This window comes from Canis aureus, chromosome 28, assembly GCF_053574225.1.
Source record: "Canis aureus isolate CA01 chromosome 28, VMU_Caureus_v.1.0, whole genome shotgun sequence".
Classification (NCBI taxonomy): Eukaryota; Metazoa; Chordata; class Mammalia; order Carnivora; family Canidae; genus Canis; species Canis aureus.
The window spans coordinates 27485900-27492856 of NC_135638.1; positions in this window are offsets into that span (position 1 = coordinate 27485900).

Sequence of the window (6957 nt, forward strand, 5' to 3'; positions counted from 1 at the left end):
TCAAATGACTAAAAATGACTATTCCCAAAACCTAAGAGGGAAAACTTCAAAATCTTTCTTAGTCATCATGGTCAATTATTTCTTTGTCTTGAAGCCCACCTTACCCTCTACCTTTTCTTGAGAGTCTCTTCTTTGGTTCCTATTGTGACCACCTGCCACTCAGTTTAGGAAAATTCTGTTCTCTGTCATAGGGGTTAGCAATCTTCTGGTTCTGATTCTCCATATCAGGATACTTCCTGGGATGAAATTTTCCGAAGTCTAATTTATCAGTCTAACTGATAATAGTTAGACTAATAAATAGCTTGATGTGTATGTAGTATACGAAGCATTTATAGAGTGGGATTGGAGATTTAGCAGGACAATTTTTATGGGATCTGGTACTTTTGCTTGGGAATTCTTTTTTGGGCCAGTGACAGGGAGAGAGAGGTAACTGTGTGTACTTCCTCCCACTATTCCTTCAGAGATGTCTTATTGGTAGCTTGTAACCAGTCATGGGGGAGCGTTTACACAGTAGAAATCAGGAATTGCTACAAGTGGGCTTTTCTCTTACCTTAGAGAGTCAGTTGTTAAACATCTCCTAGTATACACTGTCCCAACATTTGAGGGGACCATAATCCTTCCATTCATAGCCTAGATGGTTCAGCTATTCCCTAGCTCCTGGCTTTGATGATTGGTGCAAAAATGAGTAAATATTCTCAGATGGGCTGATCAAAGTCTTCTCTGATTTTTGCTGAAATGATTGGGGAAAAGACATGCTCTATTTTTGATACCTTGGATACTAAGCATCCATAATGTCTGGAGCTGGTGAAGGTTATGTGGGCCAGTGCATAAAGATAGCCTGTGTGAGAATAAAGCCAGTCTAGAGGAAAATAAAGCCTAAACAAAGAGTGAATAAATGACAGGGCTTGTGCTCATCATTTTATTTCCTGTATGGAACTTCTAAATTTCAATTACTGATAGCAACCAATGCCTATTATTGTTTTAGCTATTTTGAGTTCAGTTTCTGTCACATGCAACCATGTGAATTCTGACTTATATAATTATGAAGAGTGCTCTCTCTCTCTCTCTCTCACACACACACACACACACACCAAAGGCAGTAGTACCTGCCAGAAAACGGGAGGAAATTTTCCCTACAGACAATGTAGAGCATTACATTATTATGCAGAGCAATGTCAATTCTCCTTTTCTCATCCTTCTACTTCCAGATCATGCACAGGAACTTACCAAACAACAGAGGCAGCAACTGTTAGTTATTCCAACACTAGGTGGGGGTTCTGAAATTAAGGGCTCTCATCCTCCATCCTCCCCCTCTCCTCCAGTTAAACCAGGTCAAAATGTTAGGCAGTACTCCTTCCACTCCCTAGATTATGTAGATGGAAGCAATATAGAAATTGATATTCTCCCTGTCAGAGCAATTTTTCCAAAAGAAGAGGGTGGTACTATGCACAGAGAACAAATGATGATTTTGCTTTAGGATGAAATTGTTCAAAGAAATATAAATTCAAACAATGACACTAGTTTACCTCAAGTCTTGATGAAATTAATAGCCCTTAGTGGAAGTGATTTGGTGAAATAAGCACTGTCTTATATAGCTGGATGGAAAATCAGATGACACAACTTTTCTGGAAAACAGTTTGTCAGTATATATCTAGAATGGAAGTATTTCCATTCCCTTTTGCTGAACATTTCTACTTATGGGAATATATACTAACTATATTATCAGAAAATCAGATGGAAATTCATACACTGATATTCTTTATAGCCTTGCTTATGATATAAAAAGGTTGGAAAAAAACCTAAATGCCCAAGAGTAAATGAATGCTTAAATAAAGTGGGACCTATCTATATAATAAAATATCACTTCCAAAATAGCCTTTTTAAGAATTTAAAACATAATCCTGATTATAACATTTAAGAAAAAGCCCTACACAAACTGGTAAATGGCGTGATCTCTCATAAAAATGCATGTGTACCTCATGACTCATCTTGATACAGGCTGAGAATATTCCAATCCCTTAATGTTTTTGCATCTGCTAAGCACTCACCCACTTTCCCACCTGGTGAATTCTTATTTTTCCTTAAAAATCCAGTTCACATATTATACCTTTCATGGAAATTTTTTTGGGAGGATGGTTCATAAAGGGGGTCAATCATTCTGTCCTAAAGAACACTAAAGAATAGACTGTATTTCCTTAGAATCTCTAAGTCCCTCCCCTCCATCTAGACTATTGTTCTCTGCAGCTTCTCCCATCCACTGGCATTGGTACCTAAGGTGAGATGAGATCATTTGCCATTCTGCCTCTGTAATGTCCTGGGGACCTCTGTGAGGCTGTGGCCAGCAAGGGCCAATAAGGCTGTCCTGGTTCCCATCAGCAACAGGAGCCTACAGATGGGTACTCTGAGCAGGAATGCTGTAGATGCATATCATTTTTAAAAGACCTTTCTACTCTAGAATGTAATACTTCATAACTGTGAGATGTTGATATACATTACAAAATATGGACTTATGCCACTTGTAATGAGTCAACTATTGGGTGGATTCCATGAATAAAATCAGCCAAGCTTTAAAAATATATATAATTGTCTCTAGAAACCATAAGGGAACCATGGAAATGACTCTTCTGTTACTAACACAAACAGCAACCGAGGGCTGCTGCCTCAGGCGATATGAAACCACAGCATGGTGTGACAAGTATACTGAAGGTGAATCCTTACCCTATTCTTAGTAGTCTGTGAAATGGATGAAGGATGCTAGAAGTAAAGTCCCTGCACTTGCCTTTGACAATGTGTCTTCACCAAAGATCATTCTTCTTACTGCCCAGGCTGTCCCATTTTCTGGCACTATGCTGTTATTATTGTTATCACTACTGTTTTGCCAATAATTGATTGCTAATGACACCAAAACTTACTTTTACTATCATAATATTTTCCTAAAGGATTGGTAGCTTTCAGATAGGCATACCTCTGTCTTTTCTGGTTCTGTATTCTTGGGCAGTTTTTTAAACATACTTGAGGACCAATTGGAGAAATATTGGGGGTAATAAGGTGACCTGATATTTTATAGATAGACTGCAAAGATTATGAGAAATCTGCAAATGTTTATTGCCAACTCATCAGATTAAGTGACAAGATTCTGATATAACATGGGATAAATAAGGGGAGTACCTTGAAGGGATTTCTGGGCTTGCATTCCCATAGCCCTTTATTTCTGTGACCAGTGTCACTTATCAAAGAGTTGTTGTGTCTTTCTGTGCTTTTAAGGGTAGAAATAGAGTCCATTATTCTCTTATTCAGCAAATAATCTACTAAGTGATCACAATGCCTTTTGTATTTCTAGTGCCTAGCAGAGTAGCTGGCACATAATTGGTTTGTAACACATGTTTGAGAAGTAAATTGGAAAACGTATGTAGCTTTATGACATGTGGAAAAGAGGATTGCTATGACCATAGTGAGAGAGCCCAATCTATAGAGAAGGAGGTCAGTTAGAAAACTCCTCAAGAATGTAGACATACTACAACCAAATAGTTAAAGTTGTGGTTTAGCAAGTGAATATAGCCTCATTGAGCAAAAATAGTGGTGACAGTAGACAAGGAAAGGGATAAAAGGAATAGGAAAAAGAGAATACTAAATTTAGTATTGGATTGGATAAATACTAAATTTAGGAGTTAGCCTCTTGGCAGGAGGGAAGAATTGGGTTTTGGGAAGAGCATATTATGGATTTTATTTATATTTGTAGCATTTTCTTTCTTTCTTTTTTTTTTTTAAAGATTCTCTTTATTTATTCATGAGAGACACACACAGAGAGGCAGAGACCTAGGAAGAGGAAGAAGCAGTCTTCCCTCAAGGAGCCCAATATGGGACTTGATTCCAGGACTCCCACATCACAACCTGAGCCGAAGGCAGACACTCAACTACTGAGCCACCAAGGCATCCTTGTAGCATTTTATTTCTAAAGCTGGTATTAGGTGAAAATACTCACAGTATTTTCTCTATATTTTTCATATTTTATTAAAAAATAAAATGCTCATTATTGATGCTTCATCACCTCTAGGTATTTTAATAATTTTATTAGAATTTACAGAATTATAAAATCAGTCACCAAGTTTAATCAGGTTGAGGTCAGTAATATTCCTTCTACACTTAGACCCACCTACTCAGGACCTTGGTAAGTTCTTTTCAAGGGCTCAGTCATTATTTTCTAACTGTTCTGACCTCCAGGGTTGGCTCTTTCTGAGCCATTCCTCATTCTGCTCCAAAGAGTTCTCCCTAAAATGTAGATCGTGTCATTTTTTTTTTGCTTCTAAACAGTTTGTGAAGCACAATCTAAACTTGCCAACCTAGCATTGAAAGAATCCCACAGCTTAGGTCCTATTTAACTCTTTGGCCTGTTGTTTTCCGCTATAGGACACTTGACACGAACTCACCTACTATACTCTCATCATTCTTTACTCTGTCCATTACACTTATTTTTTTAAAAAAATATTTATTTATTTATTCATGAGAGACACACAGAGAGAGGCAGAGACATAGGCAGAGGGAGAAGCAGGCTACCTGCAGGGAGCCTGATATGGGACTCGATCCCAGGACCCTGGGATCACGCCCTGAGCCAAAGGCTCAACCACTGTGCCATCCAGGCACCCCCTGTCCATTACACCTTTAAAGATGAGTGCAAAAACCAGATGACTTTACTTTTCTTGTTCAATTTGGGAAGATGCCTTTGAATAAATGAGAGTCTTAGGTAAGGAGGAGACTAATTTTAGACATTGGGTAATATATTGGTGTCCATAGGATCTAGAAAAGTCCATTTCCTTTTAAAATCATCAGCTTTCAATATAATACCTACTCAGTGAGAAAGAAATGTAAGCAAATATTGAGATAATAATAATAAGTCCACACAATATTTAAAAAAATATTGTGCAAGAGCTGAGGATTTGATTGGTGTGTTTTGTTTTCAGGATTTCTTGCATATGGCTGTGTGTGATTGGTAAGTAGGTTGAAGATATAAGAGATAAAACACTAGTTTGCAAACTTTGATTTCAATTCTAATTTTGCAAGAACCTTATTTTATTCAAATGCTTAAATTCTTAGAGTTTCAATTACCTTCTCTATTAATCAGAAATAGTCACACAACTTTAATTCCAGAATCTAATCTGTCATGGGTTTGCAAGCCTTGTGTCCTGTTTTACTGAAACCTAGTAGAGAGTCCTTATCCAGTTCCTACTGCAGAACAGCTTGTCCATGAGGGATGAGTTTGCTTCTAGTGTTTTATGAATCCCTTGTAGTTATATGAGTTCAAGGAAATAGACTTAATTTGTTACAAAAGCTGTTGACTTAACAGTCATGGTTTGAGCAAATAAGATCATAGCATACTCTCCAAACTAAATTAAACTCATTCTTCACCATGCTGTCTTTAATAATACCTGCTGCTGTAGTAGAGTCCAAATGGCGGCAGATGTGTTAAGAGGAATGACATTTACTACCTCTCTAGTTTGGTTTTAGAGAACCCCTGGAGGTCCCAGCAGCTTCTTTACACTCAACTCCAGCCCTGAAATGCCATTCTAAGAGTTTTCTCTTTATTTTTAAGACTTTCATAAATACTACCTATATTAAAAACTCCAGCTGGTGTTAAGATCTAAGAAAAGACTTTGATGGGAGAAGGGAGAAGTAATAAGAAAATCTTTAAAATAGAGAAGGAAAGGTTATGTGTCCATAAGAAATAGAAAAGGATAAACACTACAGAGGTGGGAAACCATTGGTATTTTTACTTGTTTCTCAATCCTACTAAGATTCAGCACTTGTGTATTATTATTATTTAAATAAAATCCATGTATCCTAAATGAGAAGACGTGATATTTTATACAATGGTAGATATGGTTCATTGGGTTGTTGCTCAGCAAATATTCCCTTCCTACCTTCCCTTCTGCACCATCTCCATGGGAGAGTTATACTTTCTCTCCCCATAGATATTGGGTTTGGCTATGTGACTTGCTTTGCTTCTAATGGTTAGAAACTATAAAAAGGTCAGACAGATATTTTACCTCATTTGCAAAGTAACAAATTATTCTGCTGAAGTTTCATGGATGCTGCCAGGAGACATGAAACTTCTATGTCAGAGACAAAGAACTTTATTACACCATTAACAGTAACAAAGGTCTGTGTTTTCTTGGGTTGGTTCCCCAAGCCCTAGTTTCCGTGGGCTGATATGAAGATGGTCAGCTGACATCTGCACTCACAGTGAGTTGCATTGCATGTGAAAAGCCTGAGCTTAAGGAACTCAAATTTTTTGTAAAGGACAATGAGCATGTGTGCTTTTTATTCCAGAGGGAGACCCTATTTCTATTTTATTTTTTAGATTTTATTTATTTATTTGAGAGAGAGAGAAAGAGAGGGCACAAGCAGAGGGAATAGCAGGCAGGGGAAGAGGGAGAAGCAGGTTTCCTGCTCAGCAGGGAGCCAGATGTGGAGCTTGATTCCAGGACCCTGAGATCATGACCTGAGCTGAAGGCAGACACCTAACCAACTGGGCCAGGTGCCCCGACCCTATTCTATCTTTGAAGGCTGTTTGCTATCCATCTTTGAAAGAAAAGTGCAGAATAAAGGCAATCAGTGTCTCTAAGTACAAGATGCACAGAAATGTGAGTGATCTGTCGAACTCCTTTCCTGACACTAGCCTCTTCCACTTCCTATGGATCTGTTGCCATGTGGGAATAAGGCCAGCTAAGTTACAGCCTGACATAGAGACACCACTCTAAACTGAACTTGAATCAGTTGAACAGTAGTCAGCATGAAAATACATAAACATGGGGAAAAAATGTTTATGATTGGGATGGATTGTTATGTAGTATTGTTGTAACAATAATTGAGTATATATAAATTGGTAAGGGAAAGGAGAGCCTCCCACATAAAAACCTCAAATATTTTGCATGGCTTTGGCTTTGGGATCACTCAGTGAGT